The sequence below is a fragment of the Hemicordylus capensis genome, chromosome 5 (assembly GCF_027244095.1).
Source record: "Hemicordylus capensis ecotype Gifberg chromosome 5, rHemCap1.1.pri, whole genome shotgun sequence".
In the NCBI taxonomy this organism is placed as follows: domain Eukaryota; kingdom Metazoa; phylum Chordata; class Lepidosauria; order Squamata; family Cordylidae; genus Hemicordylus; species Hemicordylus capensis.
In genome coordinates, this window is record NC_069661.1 from 206,596,434 (window position 1) to 206,619,564 (window position 23,131).

Below are 23,131 nucleotides of genomic sequence, written 5' to 3' on the forward strand. Positions count from 1 at the left end.
TGGACCTCTGTAATTCCTGCCCCATAACTGCACTTGGGGGACACCAGGGTGGCCCAGAGCAAGTGGTGGTGTAGAGCACATAGGGTGCCAACCACCCCCATGGGTTGCTAACCCATGGGGTACTGGGTTCTGTTGTTTCTGAGATGTTTGTAGATTCAGATTCTCTGGTAGCATATGATAGTGGAATCATGGTTTGTTGTTGAAAATCTCATATGCTACCAGAGAATCTATACTCAGAACACCTCAGAAACAACAGAACCCAGCAACCCATGGGGGTGGTTGGCACCCTGTGTGCACTACACCCCCACTCACTCCCCGCTACCCCAGTACCCCCCAGGTGGAGTTATGGGTCTTCTGAAACCTCCATTATACCCTGGGGGGGGGAACCTTAAAGAAGCGTAAACTTCAACAATTCCTAAGAAATCAGCTGTTTGCCCTATTCCTTTGGAATAGGGCAAGTGGCAGGCAGCCCTTGGGGCACTGCCACCCAACCCACTGTTTTGCTCCTCAGGCCCCCTTTCTGCCCCGAATCTGACCCAAAGACATGTTACCTTCAGAAATTCTTTAAAAATCAGCCCTTTTCCCAATTCATTTGGAATCTGGGTGGCAGCAGGCATCCATTGGGGCACTACTACCTGAACCACTCTTCTGCCCCCAAAGCCCCCTTTCTGCTCCGAATCCACCCCAAATAACATCAACATCACACATCAACAACAGCAGAGTATTGGAAAAAATCAGGCAGATTTCCAAAGGTCATGCACATGTACATCCCCCCCACCCAAAATGCAATTGATCTACACACAACAGTGTGAAACAACAACAATGAAATGCACACTGCCCCACTGGCCAATGAGGGTATAATTTACCCTTAAATTTGTTAAAAAGGAATAAGGAGGCAATTGCCAGCAGATCAGCTCATGCTTTCGCTGGCCAGTCTGTGGGCTGGAAGGGCTGGAAATTCAAACAGATGTCAAAACTCAGAATGGAGACTGAAGGAGAAAGACTTTTCCCGACTGCAAAATGGAGTTCCAAAACAGCCGAAACAACAAAACATTTTGTATCCGAAACAGGGATGTTTTGTTTTGGCTACAAAATTTTCTGTTTTGAGCAATGGGTGTTTTGTTTTGGCTACAAAACAGCCAAAATGGCCTGTTTTGTGCACAAAACGTTTTGTATCCGAAACGAAACGTACATCCCTATATACTTGATGTGTGTTAAATCTGATTGACATATAAGGGAAAGCAATGAATGGACTTTGGGGAAGGGTAGAGTTGGGTGTTTCACACTGGTCTTGACCCCTATCTATACACCATATTTAAAGCGTAATCAGGGCCTACATGCATGCAAATTGTATATGCAGAGGCTCTCTCCATGCAATTGGGAACTCTGCATTTTGCCCTCTGAACAGGGCAGCTGGATGTCATGTTTATAGTGCTTCGGTTCTCAGCACTGCTTACCATCCAACCTTTTCTGATTGGCAGCTCCCAGCATTAGAATGTTCACTCATTTCTTCTCCTCTCTGGTCTCTCTCACCTGGTTCAAGTGTCATGTAGGAGTGGAATAAGCAGAAGCAACCAGTGAGTCATGCTGCAGTCTTTCCTGATGTAGCCATAATGAGCAAAAAGGTGACCCTTAGAATTTGCAGATCTGCAGGTGAGATTTCAGATTTGCATTTTGAATGCTACAGCCAAATTGGGGATAGAACTGTAGTTCACACAAGCTTCTGCTTTCCCCATTTCTTTATCATTTTTGAACTGATGCTTTGAATAACAGATTGCAGATTTAAAATGAGAGAAAGTCACATATGCAGGTATGAATGTATGCTCATCTCCAAAATGCTGTAAGAATTAAAATGAATAAAACCAAGTCTCAGATTTTTATGCTGGAACAGAGTAACGTCCTGAAGCTTTCGAGATGTTGCAACTACATTATTCTTGATGATGTCATGCAGTGAAAAGGAGTGGGGAGTAGTTTTTCTTTAGTGGAGCTCTTAAATATCTTCATATGAATGCACACAGCATAATCCAATATATTGCACATGTGTACTGTTGTGTGAAAATTAAGAGGTAAATAAAACATTTGAAAAAAACACATTGCCAGCCTAATTACATACTGCACAAGGGCATTCTCTCCTTGTGTTTCTGACGATACAAGAACTATTGAAAATATTAAACATGCTGTTTATTTAGTTTTATATGTTTAAATATATATTTCAAAGAGTTTACACACAAAAAAATTTATTTATTTATTTATAGATAGGCATTTAAGGGTATGTTTGTGTGAAAGAAAGTCATATTCCCCAGTTACCTACTATACCAAATTTTACATACCCAATCCTGCCACTGAAATTAACTGAATAAACTACTTTCTATACCAGAATATGCTGTGGGGAAGGTTTAATTTTTTTTGTATTTTAAAGAAAAAATTCTGAATATAATCATCAGATTTTCAGTTTTTGTTCTGAACAGATTTTTAACACTCAGTAATTAATCACTAATTCAAAAATGACATCATGCTGAAGAGAAGCAGATCTTTCCCAGATTCAAATTTACCATTTGTTGTTATTATTATTTAATAAATGAATAATGTTTGAAATTGAAATCCTACAATTTCAAACTGTTCTTTTACTTTCCTTTTTCAAGCACATTAACAAAACATTCTATTACATTTATTTAATTTTTTGAACTTTCCTATGCAAAATGACTGCCTGGTCAACAACAGGCCTCACTACTAGATGATTATATTTCATACATGCAGTTTTGTATTGATAATACCAAGAACTGCATGAGAAGATTTGTATGAAATTGCTTTTACCATTTGGAATTAAATGAATAATGAAATATTTCTATGAAATATGAAATATTTTGGTGTTTGTACACTGCCCTGAATCTGGATTGGGCGGTATATTAAATATTTTAATTAAAATAAATAAATAAATATTTTTTTTATTTTAATTCTACTGTCTTAGTTCACATGTTTGTCCTTGATTAAATATCTGCATGTAAATACCTCTTACATTCTTTGAGGTTAGATACAGTATGTTTCCAGCTGACATGGAAATCCCACCCCTCTTGAGAGCTGTTGAAATATGCAAAGAACGTCCTAGGGTTCTGTGACTGGTTCCAGATTAAGAATAAATTGCTAGCTATTACTGCAAACCCTCCACACCACCCTTTAGAGTCACATCTTCTAACAGTTCAAATATGGACCTAGAGACACTTATGTACTTTCTATTCTCAAAACAAGATGCTGTGCACACACTTTGAAAGTGGAGCAATTTTCATCAGTCCCATTTTCCCTCTAAAGCCAACTGTGACTTCTGAAAATATGTCCCTGATTGCTGTACAGCCATTAGAAGGGGAGGGAAATAGAAGCAGTTGAATGTGGGAATAATGTGCAATTGTTTCAGTACTTGGACTTAGTTACAGTAGAGACTGTGGATGCTAGGGAGCTGTCCCAAAGGCTTCATGGAAAATGTAGGTGTTTAAGGATGGATTTGAAGAGACGAGGCCTCATGCAGGTGTTCTGGGAGGCAGTTCCATGCAGTGTTCCCTCTAACAGGGATTCCCAGATGTTGTTGAATACAACTCCCATAATCCCCATGTTGGAAGTGAAGGACTCTGCACTGTCTCATGTCTCAATGACAGAGGATGGCAGATAGGTGAGTCAGAGGGCTAGAGGGGTCAACAACTCTACTGCTCTGACACTATCCCTTTGGTATGTAGATTGCTACTCTCAGGGACTTACTTCCTTGCACTTCCTCTTCCTTTCCTTCACCCTTGCAACACACATGCTCCTCTCTCCCTGCACCATGTGTGCAGAGATGCAGAAACCATCCCTCTGCATCCAGCTAGCTAACTAGATTAGAGGTCCTATCTCTCCACTTTCCTATCTAGAATGGAGTTCACCAATAAAGACTCCTTATATTGATTTGAAACTATGAAATGGTTCCAAGTTTCTTTTACTTTCAGCATACACTCATGCCTAGACTCCGCTGTGTTTTGCCTCTGTGCACTCTGTTGTAATAGAAGGGTATCTCTTACCAGAGAAAATTCCCAACACCCCAAGCAAAAGCCATTGCAGCTGCGGATTCTGGGAGTTGTAGTCAACAACATCTGGGAATCCCTGTTAGAGAGAACACTGGTTCCAAAGAGCAGCAAAGGAGAAAAGGCAGAGATGGCTGAAGAAGCAAAAGACCTTTAGATAACCAAGGATGGTAGAACTGGAGGAATGAAGGTCAAGAGGAATGGCAAAGAGGAAGAAGCTTACCATTAAAGAATTTTGTGCATTCCCTAGGAAGCAGTTGGCTTTGTAATTCATGTAGTTTCAAAGCAAAGTGTTTGAGCAAGAGGAAGGGGTTTTCTGCTAAATAACATTTGCATGCTGGTTGTGAATGCGCAGAATCTAACAAACTCTAATTTTACATTCCAAGCTCAAGAAGAACTTTTGGGGGAAAATGTTACTAGGTTTATGATACCCCTGTAAATTCTGAGCTGGATAATTTTGTATATCATACCAGATAACTCTGAGCATTGGCAATACCATTATTGTTTACCAAATTTTAGCTTTCTGTGTGTTGAGGAAGGAGCCTAAGAATTTTCAGACTACTTCCAGTGAGTGAATGGGGCTGAAATATCTTTATGTAGTGGGCTTGCTCACTTGCAGGTCTTCTGGATAACAGGGACCCACTACTAAGTCATGCTCCCTATTTCTGCTATAACCATGTACCCTGCTATAACCATGTACTACTTCCAGTGAGTGAATGGGGCTGAAGTATCTTTATGTAGTGGGCTTGCTCACTTGCAGGTCTTCTGGATAACAGGGACCCACTACTAAGTCATGCTCCCTATTTCTGCTATAACCATGTACCCACAAGGCTCACTGCAACTAATACACAATTTTGGGATGCCAGTCAGTGATATTTAATGCAAAGTTCATGATTCTATGCAAAAATCCATTTGGACAAAATCATTGTAGTTAGTGGACTAAAAAAGGTGGGGCTGACATGTAGACTAACTTCCAAAGATTTCCAACGAAGTATGGGTGCAGTGCAGGTGCTGTTGTTGTGTTCTGCACTAAGGCAGTGCATGCATTTTTGGGAAAGATTTTTGCCAATCTCCCCTGCACCTAGAAGTGCTCCATATATCTTGGAAGTAGGTCCCTGAAGGCTGTACAAATAATGGAGCTGCTTGTCTTTTGTGAGAAGCACTGGTGATTCCATGGTCTGCATTGCAGCCAGCCTGTTTATTTGGATGGATTAAAAGAGAGTTTGTTTTCCAGTTTCTATGTAGAATTGCATACAAATAAATGTTGATGAACTTTTAACTCTGTTTGGAAGCAGCTCTTGAGAAGCTGAGGCTCAGGCCAGTGGAGGCAGCAAACTTTGTTCTCTTTCCTAAAGAAGCAAGCAAGCAAACAAATAAATCAACAAGAAAACAAGTAGGAAAGGACAAGGTAAGTTTGTTAGGGCTAGTCTTTTCTAGGGTTTGATTTCTGGATGGCTAGGGGTTTGTTTTTGACGGAAGTTTCTACAATGACTCATTGTAGAAGCAGCTCTTGAGAAGACAAGGCTTTGATCTTGGGAACTTTGCTACCCAGAACTTTGTAAACAGGAATTTGCTTATATCAAATGGGTTTTGCATGGGGTTTAGCAGGGAAATGTGCAGGGAGGTGCTCAAGTGGTCCCCCTTTATTATGAAACAGACACTCAGCATGAGGAAAAGGTGAGTACTTCCCCACTTTTGTAATTTTCTTGGAGAACAGAGATTAAAACCTTTAATTAGATTGGATGACAACTGCAGCTAAGACCTAGCTTTCATGTAAACAAGCTCTATATATTCTAAATAGCCAATAAAACTAGTTATGAAGGTAGAATGCCAGTAGGGGAGGGGGTGCTTCCCAGTTTATTGCGTGGAGTGTTGCATGTATGACTCTCTGCCTGAGGGGCAGAAGTCATGGGTGTGTGCTCAGTGCAAAGAGCTCCTGACTCTCGGGGAACAAATTTGTTTCCTCAAAGCTAAGGTGGCTGACCTGGAGAAGCTCAGTGAGGCAGAGAGGTATTTGGTAGAGTGGTTGCTGTTCAGATTTATCATTTGTATGATATTTCTGTAGAGATGGAAAGATGGGATGTCAACATTTTAAATACTTAATATGTTGTGTTTGATCCTGATATTTGAATGTAGTGTAAGGAATCCTTTAGTTTTAAATGTCTACTTCTTTTATTCTACTTCCGGGGTTAGGTTTCATTTCATCGTTGCTTGAGTTTTCTGCACCTTAATACACCTATAAATGAAATCTGGTGAAATGAGACTGAGCAGCAATATTCGGACATCTCATCTACTGCTCCATTTTCTTCTTTTTTTATGTCTGAGTTTATATTAAACTGGAAATGAATGAGGGAAAAACACTATTGACCCATCTTTTTTCTTTCTTTGCATTCTGCATCTCTATCTGCCTAGAAATCATTATCATTCACTTGTTTTGCATGTGATATTGGATCATGTTCACCTTTTCTGGTACTACTTAGTGTGAAACTACACATTAAGAGTACAATACTATGTATGATTACGCTAAAGAAAGCCCCACAGTGTTCAATGGGCCTTACTCTTCATGCTTTGGATTGCAATAGGTAGCTCAATGGATAGGCAATGGATTGTTGTAATGGGCAATTGAGTGTAATTCTTTAATTTCGCTTGGCATTTTTTTCTTTTTGACCATGCAGCCACTGTTTGAAGTGGAAGACTGGGACCAGAGTAGAGGGACTTCCTAACCCTATAGGAGTGAGTCCATGGAAGCCACTAAGTTTGAGGGGGCCCTCAACATAGTGCTTTCCATAGACTCACTCCTATAGGGTTCCTCCCAACATTCATGGTGGGACTTGCCTTGTTGTTGGTGTGTGTGTTGCTGGATTCCCCCCACCCCATTGTAAAAGACAGTGCAGCAGCAGTAAAGCTGCTTCATGCCCAGTTCTTCTTTTTTACTCTCCTCTGCATTCCCTGTAGCCTCTGTGCACCCCCCAGCATGAATGGGGCAAGAAGAAGTCCTTCTCCTTCATAGCCACCTCTATCTCCTATCCAGAAATGAGACCTGGGCCCCTGAGGCTGCTGTGTCACTTCAGGCACCAGCAGGGGCAAGCTTCCATTTGCAGCCGACACAGATGAAAGCGAGAGGGCGACGACAGATTGACTCGCTGGGCTGAGAGAGTCATGCTGCTACCCCTACTACACAAAGGCTATGGGCATTCCCCACAAGTAGTTGGGGATTGGCCCTTGATAGCTACCAGGATGCTGAACCTTCAGTGCTAGCCCTGTTCTGCTTTTTGCCTTACTATTCTGCCCTCCTATGGTGCTTTTTACTCTTGCTTCCCAACAGGAAAAAAGATACAGGTGGGTTTTCAATGAAAAAGAGTCTGAGTGAGGAGGAAGGGTTAAGTAGCTCCCACCTCCCACCAGTCTTCACATTGCAGCTGCATTGTGAAAATAAAAAAGTCTCCCCACACAGTCACAGAATTATGCAAAATAGGTAGCACCCACTGTAGCACTTGCAGGAAGACTTCTAGTGGTGTTGCTCCTCCACAAAGTTGTACCTACTGCTAGCAGGAAAGGAACCCCGCTTGCATGATGTGCAAAGAAATCACTGAGTCTATTCACACGATTGTAGAAAATCGGGCTAGCCTCCACTATCCTGATTTTCTACAATTGTGAGAACCACCAGGCTCGGCTGCGAACCCGGTGGTTCTTGAGCCCAATGGTTCTGCGAGCTTGGTGGTGGTAACCCGCTCAAGTAGCCCGCCCCTAAAACCGGGTTTGGGGAGCAAGTGCTCCGCGAACCTGGGTTTTTTTAAATCATGAGTAGCCATGTCGCACGTCCACGCCATGGTTACTCATGAGTAGACCACCGGCAGGAGGCTGAAAAGCAGCCTCCCGGCTTGGGGGTCTCCCCAGTATGCCCTGCACACTCGTGCACAGCATACTGGAGATTCTGGGGGCCACGCAGCCCCCAAAATCCCCAGCCTCTGCTTGCTCCATCATGGAGCTGGCAATCGTGTGGGCAGCCAATCTGGCTGCCCAGGGCTCCCACCCTGCTCGTGTGCGGGGAGAGCGGGCTTAGCCCGCTCTCCCCACTTAGCTCCCCAAACTGGGTTTCACTGATCGTGAGACCTGGCTCACTATATGCATATATATGGGCTTGTGGAAGACCTTAAACAGCAGGTGGCACTAGCCCAAGGACTAGTCAGAAACAGAAGTGAATTTCTTCATGCAATGACAGTTCACTCCATCCTTAGGTTAGTGCAGCAGCATTTATGCCTGCACAAACTAGTCTTGTACATAGGTATGTGGAAGCTGCCTTATACTGAGTCAGTCCATTTGTCTACAGTATCTAGCTCAGTATTGTATACACTGACTGGCAGCTCTCCAGCATTTCAGAAACGTCTTTCCCAGCCCTAACCTAGAGACACTAGGGATTGAACCTGGACTGGATGCTACCTATTTTATAGTTTTCTGTAAAGTGAACCAGTAACCTTTCTAGTCCATCTTATTCTTTGGCTCTCCCAGTATACAAAACCCTTTTGTATACAAGCGTGGAGAGACCGTGGAATTATTTCAAGTTTATTGTAGAGGCAAGTATTTGTGAAGAAGAGGAAGAGAGAAAAGGTGCATCATGTTATGCTAAATATAACGCATATTTAAGGTGGTGTGTTTTTTTGGAGGCAAGTATGGAGGAGAGAGACAGAAATGCAAACTTGTTCTTTTTTTTGGAAGAAAAAATAAAGGTTGCCTTTTACATAGAAACAGTGAACTCAAGATCTAAAAATGATGTTGTGGGAAGGGAGAGGTTGATGAAGAATGACAAGATGTTGGAAGTAAGATAATACTTGCCTAATTAGGATGCGGAACAAAGATCTAATTAAAAAGAGAATAACTGAAGATCCACGTATAAGTAAAAGTACATGGTACTCTGCATTCTGTTTTCCTGTTTATATCTGTATAAAAATAGATATTTGTGCCACAGAGGAAAATTCTAAAGGTTATCTGTTAAGCCTCTCATCAAATTCTCTCTCCATGGCATCAAAGCGTGCCATCATGATGGTTAGTTGTTTATGCAGAATAAAATGTGATGAGGAGGGGGCTGGAGGGAACATCTGAATTCTGAAAATACTCTCTTTGGATAAGGCTGAAACTGCTAACATATATTTATTGCAATATAATCCACAGACTCTCTGTGCAACCAGGCCAGAGTTTAGTAGCCACGTGGGGTGCGGCTTTCTCTGCTGTGGCCCCCTTCCCTTTGGAATGCTTTCCCAAGGGAGTCTCATGTTTGCTCCCTCCCTCTCCTTTTCTTACGTTTATGAAGATGGTTTTATTTAGGCAGGCTGTCACATAGATATGTTTTGTTGATTTTAACTTTTGTAAGCCACCTTGGGGCTTTTTGTTAAGGTGTAGGATATAAATCTCTTAGATAAATAAAACTGCCAGTTAGGGTAGGCAGTCTGAACTTAATGGACCATTCACCAAAACACCCCAAATAGTGCCATCAGCATCCTGTTCCTCTAACATCGTGTTCTGTTGCCATGTGCACAGTTATGCTGTTCCCTGTGCTGTGGTTCCAAACAGCCTGGGATGACAGTCAGAATAAAACAGTCTGGGATAAGAACTGCCTTAGGATGAAGGAATGAATACAAATATGGCTGAGAAAATGGTCTGAACTTAAAGGCATGTGATCTAGATCTACTGCTGAAGCAAAGTAGATCTCCTGGGCAGGAGACAACTGGGAATCCTATGCAAACTATCCAGAAGTCTTGGGGTGGGGGAAGCACAGCATAAGAATATAAATAAATTATACATTTTGAATGAGGAAACATTACCAGCTTCTCCAGCACTCTCCTGTGGTAAATTTCATTTCTTAATGTTCCTTCATGTGGCTAGATGAGTATTTTCCCACCATGATCTGGAAATTGTTAGTCGCCTTCTTCTTCTTCTTCTTTTTGTTGTTGTTGCAGAATTTAAGTTTCACCACATGGGGCTGCATTAAAAAGAAATATCTTTACCCAGGGAAAACAATGAGGGCAAACATCTATATTACTTTTTGGTGGTATTTTGCTGCTGCTGTTTTCTATCTAGTAATCTTTAGTGTTTTATTCTTGAAAAGTTTGTCCCAGTAGGGATCTGTAGAGAGTGTGGGGAAAGTGTAGAGAGTGTCGGGGGGGGGGGGGGGAAGAGGGAAAGGAGAAAGAATGGAGTTGTCTTAATGGAACTGCTCCATTTGTGTGGCTTGTGTGGTGGAATTAGCTAGCTTGGAATGGAGCAGTCCCACCTTCAGAATAAATTTGTTCAAAGCTTTGTTCATGGAAATAATTGAATGAAGAGGTTAAAGTTCAAAATAAAATTAGGTTTATTGAAGGGGGATACAGGAAGAGAAAATAATGGTTAAAGAGCAATAATATTAAACTAGCAAGACTAGAAAAACCATAACAGACTATGTTATGGCTCACAAGAAGGAAGCATTTCATTTCCTCAAAATGAACATTATCCAGCAGTGAGGGCTGCCTGGAAATGAGTTCTGCAGAGGTCCTACTGGCGGCGGCCCCTACCGGCCCAAAATTGTTTTTTGGGGATGTGATTTTTATTAGTGATGCCTCATGGACCAGTACCCAATGCCTCGTGGACCGGCACCAGTCCACGGACCGGTGGTTGAGAAACTCTGTTACAGACTATCAAATTGGCCATTGCTGAAAGCAATGCTCTCACCTCTTTTGATTCCAATAGGCACACTGTTGTAACCACTGATGCTTCTACATATGGTTTGGGTGCTGTCTTGACCGAGCGAAAAGGGGAAAGGAAGTCACAGTTGCCTTTGCTTCCAGAGTGCTTAGTGCTTACTGTTTCAGAGAAGATGTATTCTGTCATTGAAAAAGGCGGCTCTAGCATGTTTCTGGGCAGTGAGGCATTTCAGGACTTACTTGTGTGGCAGAAAATTCATGTGCTGGTCAGACCACATACCTCAATCTGCTTTATTTACTACTCAAGCACTGAGTCAAGCAACCTCAAGAATAGCCAAATGGATCACCAAACCTATGGACTTTGATTTCCAGGTGGAATAACTGCCAGGTATTCGGAACACAACTGCAGATTGTTTATCAACTTCCAATTCTTGACCAAGAGAAGTTCTCAGAAGAAAACGATGAAGGACTAGTAACTGTGCAATTAGCTTCATTTCACTCATGGAGTGATCGTGTCTTCTGAATGGGAAGTGGCCCTCAGTGCTGATCAAGTGCTTAATGAACTTAAACCTAACATAACTAATGAATGGCCATGCAAAGACAAGGTACCTGAACATCTTCAACCATACATAAAAATAAACACAGTAAGTAGTGGAGTTTCAAAGGATACTTGAGATCAATTTTCAATGGATACAGTATTTAAAATCAGTCATCAATGGATACTTAAAATCAATTTTCTGTGGGTACTGTACAGTACAGTATGTACTTATATGAATTTTAATGGATAATTACATTGTAAATTGCTATTAAAATTTGCTGCAGTTATGGTACAGTACTATAATTAATTACAAAGAATAAAAATAAATTTATTTGAATTTTAAAATTAAAAATATAATTTCATTAAAAACTTAAATTAAAGTTGTTTAAAGTTATAATTAGCATCTTACCAGGGCTGCACAGTGCTGCAAGAGATTCCTCCAAGAAGCTCAACAGGAATGTCAGAGGAAAGATTCCCAAAGTCTTGGGAAGGCTTTCCCACATAAACACACCAAAAAGGCTCCAAAAGCCCAAAAGCTTCCCTGAAGACACCAAAGGCTATCCAAGGTAGTCAAAAGCTCTGGAAATAGTGTTTTTAAAGTGTAAAACACAACACATGCACACACACTCACTACTCTGTCCTCCTCTCACTACCCACAGAGCATGTGCAGGAAGAACCTGACCATATTTGGAGAGATCCACATGCCAAAACCCACAGATACACAAGACACTCTGACATGAATATTGAGGTTGGGTGCATATTTTTCGACTGCGGATACGACGAAATGCAAATAGCAGAACCGCCAATACTAGGATTTACCTGTATCCCAATGGTCCCTGAGAAAAACTTGCTCTGAATATAATGGGGCCTTTTGATAACCAACCCGCAAAACAAAGATAGTGATGGTGAATTACTATTCCAGGTAGCCAGAAGTTTCATTTGCTGACTACATTACTGCAAACAAGGTGATCCAGATCATGGCTGCAGTTTTTGTGAGAGAAGGTCTTCCTAAAGAATGGCCTATTAGAATGGTGTGCCCGAAGAGGTTGGATCCAGTCGGATTCCAAGAAGCCTTGGAAGGATTTGATGCTGGTTTTGCTGGTGATCCTGTTGACGCCCTGGTTGAGAATTGGAACAACTTGCTCACCAGGGCAGTAGACATGATTGCTCCTAAGCATCCCCTCCGACCCACTTCGAAATTGGCCCCTTGGTATATGGAAGATCTATGGGGGTTGAAGCGGCAAGGTAGGCAACTGGAGCGCAAGTGGAGAAAGTCTCGACTCGAATCTGACAGATTACAACATGGAGCACATTTAAAGATCTATGCTCAGGCGATACGTGCAGCAAAGAAGCAATTCTTTTCTACCCGCATTGCTTCTGTGAGTTCATGTCCAGCGGAGTTGTCCAGGGTTGTGAGGGGGCTAGTATCTGCCACCTCCCTTGAACCAGAATTTGGACGCATCAGTCACCCGCTGTGATTTGTTTAATGAATTTTTTGCAGACAAAATCTCTCGGATTCGGGCCGACCTAGATGGAGACACCACAATTAATCTGCTGTCTGAACTGGAGGTGTCCAACAACTCCTCTTATGTGATTCGACTGGATCAATTTCAGTTTGTGAGTCTTGAGGTTGTGGACTAGTTGCTTGGATCGGTGAGGCCTACCACTTGTTCTCTTGACCTTTGTCCAACATGGCTTGTGCTGTCTATCAGGGAGGCTATTGTAGGCAGCCTGGTAGAAATCATAAACACTTCTCTGAGTGAGGTCAGGATGCCTCCTTGTCTTAAGGAGGCAGTTATTAGACCTCTTCTAAAGAAGCCTGCATTAGATCCCTCAGAGTTGAGCAGTTATAGGCCTGTTTCCAACCTCCTGTGGCTGGGCAAGTTAATTGAGAGGGTGGTGGCCTCTCAGCTCCAGACAGTCTTGGAGGAAACTGATTATCTAGACCCATTTCAAACTGGTTTTCGGGCGGGCTACAGGGTGGAGACTGCCTTGGTCGGCCTGATGGATGATCTCCAACTGAGAATTGACAGAGGAAGTGTGACTCCGTTAGTCCTTTTGGACCACTTGGCAGCTTTCAATACTATCGACCATAGTATCCTTCTGGAATGTCTGAGGGTACTGGGGGTAGGAGGCACTGTTTTACAATGGTTCCATTCCTACCTCTCGGACAGGTTCCAGATGGTGTCAATTGGAGATCGTTGCTCTTCAAAATCTGAGCTTAAGTTTGGTGTCCCTCAAGGTTCCATACTCTCTCCAATGTTCTTTAACATCTACATGAAACCGCTGGGAGAGATCATCAGGGGATTTCGAGCTCAGTGTTATCAGTATGCTGATGACACCCAGATCTACTTCTACGTGTCAACTTCTTCAGGAGATAGCATATCCTTCCTAAATGCCTGCCTGGAAGCAGTAATGGGCTGGATGAGGGAGAATAAACTGAAGTTGAATCCAGATAAGATGGAGGTACTTATTGTGCGGGGTCAGAACTCTAGAGATGATTTTGATCTCCCTGTTCTAGATGGGGTCACACTTCCCCAAAAGGAAAAGGTCCACAGTCTGGGAATACTCCTGGATCCACACCTCTCCTTGGTTTCTCAGTTTGAGGAGGTAGCCAGGGGTGCTTTCTATCGGCTCTGGCCGATACACCAGCTGCATCCATTTCTCAAGATCAATGACCTCAAAACAGTGGTACATTTGTTGGTGACCTCCATACTTGACTTCTGTAATGCTCTCTATGTGGGGCTGCCTTTGTACGTAGTCCGGAAACTTCAGAATGCGGTTCAGAATGCGGCAGCCAGGTTGGTCTCTGGGTCATCTTGGAAAGACCATATTACTCCTTTGCTGATGGAGTTACGCTGGCTGCCGATAGGTTTCCGGGCAAAATACAAAGTGCTAGTTATAACTTATAAAGCCCTAAACAGCTTAGGTCCTGAGTATTTAAGAGAGCACCATCTTTGTTATGAACCCCACCACCCATTGAGGTCATCTGAGGAGGTCCATCTCCATTTACCACCTACTCATCTGGTGATCACACAGAGATGGGCCTTCTTGGTTGCTGCCCTGAGATTTTGGAATGCGCTCCCTGCTGAGTTACGATCCTCCCCATCTCTGGCAATTTTTAAAAAACATTTGAAAACCCATTTTTTTAAAAAAATACTGTTTGTTTAAGTTTATGGTTTTTAAATTATTGTATTGTTTTAACTTTTATATGTGTTTTAATTGTTGTTAGCCGCCCAGAGACGTACATTTGGGTGAGGTATAAATTTCATAAATAAATAATTTGATAAATAAATAAATACACAAATAAATAATGAACTAGTGACTTACAATGGGATACAACTTACCTCCTTTGAAATTGAGCAATACTTGATTAACCATGCGATAAGCTTGGAAATGCTTGACTAACAAGCAGAAGGTTGCCAGTTCGAATCCCCACTGGTACTATATCGGGCAGCAGCGATATAGGAGGATGTTAAAAGGCATCATCTCATACCTCATGGGAGATGGCAATGGTAAACCCTTCCTGTATTCTACCAAAGAAAATCACAGGGCTCTGTGGGCACCAGGAGTCGAAACTGACTTGATGGCACAATTTACCTTTACCTTTAAAACACAAGACTATTTCCTTGTATCATCCTTGAGGGAATGGCTTAGTGGAAAGAATGAACAGGTTAGTGAAGGAAAGTTTACAACTGGCTACTATGCAACAACAACGCTGGAAAGAGGCAATCCATGAAACTGTATTTGCTTATTGAACTATTCCTCATTCTTCTACAGGAAAATCACCTTTTTGAACTGCTGAGAGGGCACAAATCTACCACCCAACTTACTCAATGGTAGCAACAGAAAGGGCTTTCCATGCCATCTCACCCTGCAGATGCAGAGATATGTGATCAGGTAAGGGAGAACCAACAAAAGTATAAATTGTATGTAGATCAGAAACAGGGTGCGAAACAGCGAACGATTTAGGTGGGGGACTTTGAGTATGGTTATCTTATAAAGTGAGAAAGGGATGTTCCAAATATTCTGGACCAAAACAAATAATCAGAATGCAAGAAGGTTCTGTCATATAGGATGATGGAAAGAAATGAAACAGTTCAAGACTTTCCAGCATGCATACTATGAGACAAGAGGGTAGGAAATCTGATCTCAAGAGGAACTGGAGATGAATTTGCCTCCAGTTTTGACCTTACAGAGGATGCTGATGAAAGTGATGGACAATCCTGGAGAACCCAAGACTTAGGAGAAGTGTGTGTGGACAGGAGACCACCTAAAAGACTTCAAGACTTTGTCACTAAATTTTAAATCAATTCAAATTTGGTTGTTACAAAGGAGAGGGATGTGTTGTATTCTATCTAGTAATCTTTTGTGTTTTGTTTGAACGTTTGTCCCAGTGGGGATCCTGTAGAGAGTGTGTGGGTGGAGTCAGAAATAAAAAGGAGTGGGGAAATGGAGGAGAAAAAATGCAGTTGCTTCTGAATAAAGCCTTAGTTAAACCTGCATAATATTTCTTGGTGTTTATAAAGGAAGCAGTTATAAAAGCTGTCCCAAATGATTATGTAACTAAAGCCTCAAACTTAGTGTTTTTTCTGCTAATACAGCTTTGGCTTACACCAAAGGCCATAAAGTGTTCACATGCAGGAGCAGAATCTAGAGATATAGCAAGAGGTTTTGCTAGCAAGAGGAATTTCTGGGTCTATAGAGGTGCGCAAAGAACACAGGAAAGGTGGGAAAAAGCAATGCTAAAAGACTGATAGGAAACAATGAGAAAATGCATGAAATTGCCTGGGGACATCTCATAGGTATAACTTGGTGTGGTAAAACTGTGGGTGCTTCATATGAAGTTGCTTTTTATTAAGTCTGACTTTTGGTCCATGAAACTCATTGTCTACACTGTCTAGCAGTTATTTTCCATAGTTTGATGGAACTCTTTCCCATTTCTACTTGAAGATGGCAGGGACGAACCCTGTGACCTTCTGCAGGCAAAGCATGTGCCCTACTGCTGAGCTATCTTCATTACTCGACAATTGTTTCATGAGGTGATGATTTCCAAAAATAAATCAAGCATCTATATTCCTATATTTTAATGTCAGACACAGTAGTTGAAAGCAGGGGTGTAAGGAGCTTGGCCATGGCTGGTAGATGAAGTCCTCCGGTGGCTTCCCTGCCACCTAGGCTTTACAATTGGGTACACTTTGCACATGCATGTCCCAAGCTGCATCCCCTCCATCTGATGTCAGATGTAAGGAAGCGGTGCCAATGCCGAGGATGGAGCCCATCAGCCCCGGCAGAGCTTCCCTTTCCCATTCAGTGGTTTGTGGAATTGCTGATTGGGAGCTCCTTTCCCTGCCTTCTCAAGAAGGCATCTAGAGGGCCACTGTGCAAAACAGGATGCTGGACTAGATGGGCCTTGGGCCTGATCCAGCAGGGCTGTTCTTATGTTCTTATGCAGGGAAAGGAGCTCCCAGCCAGCCATTCCACTGGGGGTGTGCAAAAATTGTTTGGCACTGAAACGATTTGGAGGTTCGATTGCAGACCTAATGGGGCAGTTCAGGTCATGATCGAAGCCCAATTTGGGTAGACCAGCTGGGTGCTGAGCAAGCATCCATGGCAGTGGCAAGACAGGTAGTAAAATGGTCTGCTTAGTAAAATGGTGTGCCAAGCACACCGCCTGCGTGCACCACTCGCATGCATGGAGGCCGAAACTGAGCCACTGCCAAGTGGGTGACTTGGTAAAGGCAGGAGGAGCACACATGGTTTAGCTTTGGGCTGTACAGGGGGAGGTGAGCAGCAGTGTGGGCAGCACGTTTGGCCAGTAAGCAAACCATTTTACTAGCTCTCTCACCGCCACCCTTTTACTGGAGCCAGTGTCCTCCATCCCTGTACTTATAAAGGGAAATACTCACTGGCCGGTGCAAACTGCAATTTTTGGTTCATGCACACCCCTAGATTCCATGAACTGCTGACAGGGGAAGAGAAGCTCTGCTGGGGCTGACGTGCCCAATCCTCGACATTGACCCCAACCCATGCATCTGATGTCAGACACGGGGCCAGTGCTCAGGGGAGGGTCTGTTTGGACTCTCTCCTATCTCTCCCACCCCCAGTCAGCATTTCCTTGAAATGCTGGCTGGCTGGGCTCCCCCACTGTGCCCAGCACAGCTAGCATTTCAGTAAAATACTGGTTGGGGAGGCAAGGGGCGGGCACTTCATTTGCTGTCTGGATGTAGGAGGACACAAGGTGGAGCCAGGGGCAGAGCCACCATTTGGTGAACGGGTTCAAAGAACTGGGCCTCCAATGAAAAAGCCCACTGAAGCCCACAAGGGGGCGTGGCTCAGGCTCTGGGAGATCCTCAAGCGAACTCTCCCCTGCCCACACCCGGGCTCCAGGGAACCCAGAGCGAGCTCCCCCTGTCCATTTCAGGCAGTGTTTGCTGCCTGACAGCCTTTATTTCTCTGTCTTTCCCTTCAGAGAGGGAGAGAAAAAGAAATAAATGCTGTCAGGCAGCAAATGCTGCCTGGAATAAACTGAGGAGAGCTCCTGAAAGCTATCCCAAGCTCCGGCCACATCCCCTTTGTGCATGACATCACATGCATGGGGGTGTGGCTTGAGCTCCGGAGCGAGCTCTCCCACATCTATTTCAGGCAGTGCTTGTTGCTTGACAGCATTTATTTCTCTTTCTCTCCCTCACTGGATGGAGAGAAAGGGAAATAAAGGATGTCAGGCAGCAAATGGACGGCCTGAAATGGACGAGGGAGAGCTCGCTTGGGCTCTCCGGAGCCTGAGCCACACCCCCGTGTGTGTGTGATGTCATGTGCACAGGATGTCACTAGAGAGGACGCTGGGTGGGGCCGGACACAGCCCTCTGTTCTGCTGGCTCCATGCCTGGGGGGAGCCCTGGGCCAGGGCTGCTGAGAGTGGGTTCTGGTACTGGTGAAAAGATATTTGCGGGCCCCCGCCACCATGAGACCCCCCCCTGCTGTCACCACCACAAGACCAAACTGCCGATCTTTAAAATAATTCTAGCCACCATGTGTGCGGCCAGGGAGTTGGGGGTGTGTGAGCCAAGCACCCCCTGTGGCAGTGGTGGGTGGAGCGGGAGTGGTCGCTCTGCCTGCTGTCACCACAGGGTGGTGGTGCTTGGCTCACCCCTCGGCCACGCACATGTTGGCTAGAATTATTTTAAAGGTTGGTGGTTTGGCCTCATGACAGTGCTGGGGTAGGCACAGGGTAGTGGCAGGAGGCAAGACAAAAACATATGCAACATAGTTGGGCCCTGGGCCCCTTCCGGACTGCCAGGCCTTGGTAATTTATACCGGCTCCCGCCCTCTTGTCGGCCCTGCTGTTGGCAAGAGGGTGCCTTGGTGGCCCCCACCCGGACCCTAGCAGCTGGGGCATGATCATCCTCCCATTCTCCATGGCCCCCATGCCTCTGGTTGACAGTGCAAATAGTTCAGCCAAAGAGAGCTGAGAGTCATGAAGTAGCAAACATTTGTGAAGCAGCTGCTTACATCCTGGTAACAGGGTCGACAATGCCTTGCTTTGAAATCCGGTGCTCTTGATAGTTCAAGAGCAGTTCCTTGCATTGTGAGGAAGAGATTAGCTGACGGTGCTGCTTTTGGTATTATGTAGCTCTGTGTTGACTGAAGGTGCTACTGCATGTGTCCCAAGGGCTCAAATTTAGTCTCACTTTTAAAAAGTGATGGTTTGAAGAGTGCAATTTGCATGGGCACCCAAAGTTCATAAGACAGGATGTCACAGACTGCCGAAGGCCACTTAAAATATTGCACTTGCCCCAAAAGGCTGTAAATATCACTGTGGGCGTATCCTTTCATCAGCTCCCATTGAAGCTTGAGTGATTGGTATTTTTATTCCATCATTTGGTGTTTTTATTCCTTCCACCCCCCTAGGATAATGTGCTCTTTGACAATTATTATTTTTCTCTAAAAGGGCATTATGATGAGTTGAACAGATGCTTCGCTAACTGCTGATGGAACACATCTGAAAAGTGCACGAACTAGTATTTTTATTGTTTTAATAACGTGATCATTATACCCACTGGTAAGGTTTGAAACTGGATTCTTAATAAGGGCATGTTCAACAGGCAAGAAGTAGATAGCATCACATGGTGCTTTATGTTAGCATAATGAAAAATGTATCACTTAACAGTGTTTGCATTATTCAGAGTTCTACGCATACAAGTGTCTGCCTTAATCCCTTGCCAATATGTTGTCTTGGTAACCAGTTACCTGAACACCTGCTCAGCAGCTACAAGGAAACAAGCATGCAATGGTTATTGGCCACATTTAGTACTGAAATGGAAAACAAGCAATCCAACAGAAGATTATTTAATGTCCCCATATATCCTCTAACTTTGGCAAGTAGCTCAAGTTTTGGTTGTATAAAGAAGTCTAGATTATAGCATCAATGATGCAATACTTGGTTTCCACAAAGTCACAAGATTACCTTTTTTGTGTGAGGAAAACCTTTGTGTAATGTACGTTTGAAAACCTTCTCATGGTAAATTTGTAAGAAACACATTATTTCCAAGTAGTGGAAGTCACATAGCAATTGCTTTCATTACTACCCTCAATTACTAACTAAATTTAGAGCTCACAAAAGTGGGTGAAGAAAGAGAACCTGCAAGGGACAAAAAGCTTCGCTGTCTGTCTGGAGCTGTTAAATATTTACCTCAAGGCAGAAAAAGTTTTCTAAGTAATTATTAGCTTAAGTCAAAGCTTAACACATCAATATTACTAGCAATTAGTTAAAGCCCGCCCCCCACCTTTTCCTCTGAGATTTCAAAATTGGTTGCTGAAGAAAAATGTTTCTTTTAATGCATTAAGAAGCAAGCTTTGGGAAGAAATGGAGGATAAGGAAAAGCATTGGGATGTTACTGTAACATTTGCTGATGGCTGTGGTCTCTTTTGGTAACACTTTGAATTTTGTTACTCAGAACCACCAGAAGTATGAGCTTCAGCACGATGTATACACTCAGAACCACCAGAAGTATGAGCTTCAGCACGATGTATACACTCAGAACCACCAGAAGTATGAGCTTCAGCACGATGTATACAAATATATGTGACACACTTCTGCTGATTCTGAAGAATGTAAATTCATTGTGTTACTGAAAGAACCACCAGTGGACCAAATAATATACATACCAAAAATGGTTTCTGACTCAGTGTGTGCACATCTTAAGCTACTGGAGTTTGAACCTATGCTCTGCTTTGCAGTGCTAAATAGAGCATAAGAATGGATGCAAAGGTCCTAGAGTGTTGTTCTTTTGACTTTCTTTTGTGGGGCAAAAGTGATTGATACTACTTCATTTGTATCGGCACAGGGGAGTATTTTTATTTGTTTTAAAAATTTATATCCCGCCCCTCCTGCACACTGCTGCTCAGGGTGGCTTACAATAAAAGCATAAAACATAAAAACCATGATAAAAGAATAAAAAAGTAAAAGACAATAAAATTCAATAAACACAATAATCTTAAAACACAATAATCTTAAAACACAATAAAAGACAGAGCAGATAATATAAGTAGGAATGCAGCCAAGATTAAAACTAGTTGACAGTTACAGCCAGTCTCTAAAAGGTTCTTTAAAAATGAAGGTTTTTAAGTGTTGTTTTTTTAAAAACTAAGCAAAGAGGGAGATTGATGATAGGGATGTGCACGGAATGGGTTTTGCCAGTACGAACCTGGATTGGATTTGACCTGGCCCAGTCAAGCTTCAGGCTCGACCTAACTGGGTCTAGTCCAGGTTCCACCATCAAACTGGGCTGAACGAGTTGTGGGCTGGTTCAGGGATACTTGTAAAGGGGACATCCCTAATATCAATATTAAAGGCACGGAGGTGGGGGTGGAGAAAAACAGTGGTCTCCCTACCTTTTAGAAGAGGTTGTGATGGAAGCAGCGGAGAACCATGGGGCCTCCTTCAAGTCTCCCGCTGGTCTCTTGAATGACAGGCTGGGCTGGCTGTATCCTGGTTCAGGCCTGCACTCACACACAGAGGCCATTTTTATTACTTCTGTGCATGCATGCAGGACAGGGGCATAGCAAGGTTGGAGTGGGCCCAGAGACAAGAATTTAAAATGGGCCCCTCACTGATATACACACACAAACACACTTCACAGTATATAGTGCACTTACACACATCCCCATTATGAATACGGCGAATATTCACATTGAATCTAGTTCACAGGGGCGGATCCAGCAGGAAATTACAGGGGGTGCAACAAGAATCCCCCCCCCCAAAATGTCCCTCCCTATAGATATTGGAGCTTGGATTTTCTCTCTCTTGCAAATACACTATGCCAGGGGGTGTCAAACTAAAATTTGGTGGTGGGCCAGATTAGATTCTGATGCACCTATGTGTGGTGAGCCACACATAGCCTTGCACTCACCTCACACCACCTATCTTCTTCCTCCTCTCTGCTCTTTCTCTCATCCCCCCCTCCCCAATTAGCTGAATTCACTTCTTTTTTACATTAAAATACACTCAGGGAAAGATTGATTTTTAAAATTATTTTTAGAAGAAATTCAGAACATACCTGCTAATACGAGCTTTTGCATGGAAAACCCTATCACTCTTCCTCTCTTGCTTACAAAGATGTTGCTAGGTACTTAAAGGATTGAGGGCTTGGGCCCACAGCCTTCCCACATTTTGATAATGAAACCCTTTCATGCTCTCTTAAAGGTATTCAACACTCTCCTCCCCATTAGCTTGCTTCACAGCTAAAAATGAATCTCCTTTTTCTCCTGCATCAGATTTCTCCTGTATACTATACACACAGCTGAGAACCAGTGTGGTATAGTGATTAGAGTGTCGAGACTAGGATTGGGGGACTTTTGTCCCCAGTTCAGCCGTGAAACACACTGTGGGACTTTAGCTGAGAAATTCTCTCTCTCCCCTCCAAACCTGCCTTACCGGATTGTTGTGAAGATAAAAGTGGGGAGGAAGAACATGTACACTACCCTGACCTCTTCTGAGGAAGAACAGGATGTGTGTCATTCATCTGTCTATCTGAATATGAATGACTTTTAGCCACATGCACTCCAATCCTAAGCATGTACTCAGAAGCACATTCAAACAGCATTTTTACACCAATCACAGCAGCATGCAATTCAGTTTGATCTTTTATTTAGTACATTTCATTTAAGCAAGCAAATCATATGCACAAAAAATCATATGCAACTATAGTGTATGTCTACAGTGTATAGTGTGTCTATATACTACAGAAAGAAAAGCCACCATTTTGATTTCAAATAGGACAGCAGACTGTCATATATGGAATTAGCCTAATTTTGCAGAATTTAAGGACAACCAATCATTTCATGTGCAATTTAAAAATGAGTTTCTTTCGAACTGATTTGCAAAGCTTTATTTTGAAGCAAGTGTACACAGTACAAAAATAGACTTTTGGTGGGGGAGCATGTTACAAGCACAAAGCAAAATAAAATAAAATAGTATTGTTTAAAAGGGGAAACATGTTAAGAGAACATTTTCTCATATTTTGCTGTTTAAGCCATTGTGAGAACTCTGTTGCTAAAAAAGCAGCATATAAATATTTTTAATAAGAGCGGTGGGGAGAAAGCAACATGCACAGAGGCCAGATTAGATCTATAAGCAGTGTAACTTCAGGAATAGAAAGGAACAAAAACAGATCCATTTTGTCAGAGCATCCCCTGCCTTCTTTTCAAACCTTTTAATACTTTTGCACTAACTGATTTCCTCACAACAACGTATACTGTTGGGATAGGGAGGGTTTTTCTTACAAGTTTTCACTAGAATAGTTTTGGCATACTTTGAATTTTTTTTAAGCTACGAATTCTCTCTCTCTCTCTCTCTCACACACACACACACA

General features: G+C 42.9%; 1 long non-coding RNA gene across 1 annotated transcript; it reads right to left on the bottom strand.

Moving 5' to 3' along the window:
* Positions 1 to 4,906: 4,906 nt before the first annotated feature.
* On the bottom strand, positions 4,907 to 21,957 carry LOC128327607 (uncharacterized). Its single transcript, XR_008308701.1, has 4 exons — positions 21,818 to 21,957; positions 21,153 to 21,260; positions 9,866 to 10,023; positions 4,907 to 5,395 (listed from the first exon to the last, which is right to left on the bottom strand). It is a non-coding gene; the product is annotated as an uncharacterized LOC128327607 (long non-coding RNA).
* Positions 21,958 to 23,131: the final 1,174 nt, after the last annotated feature.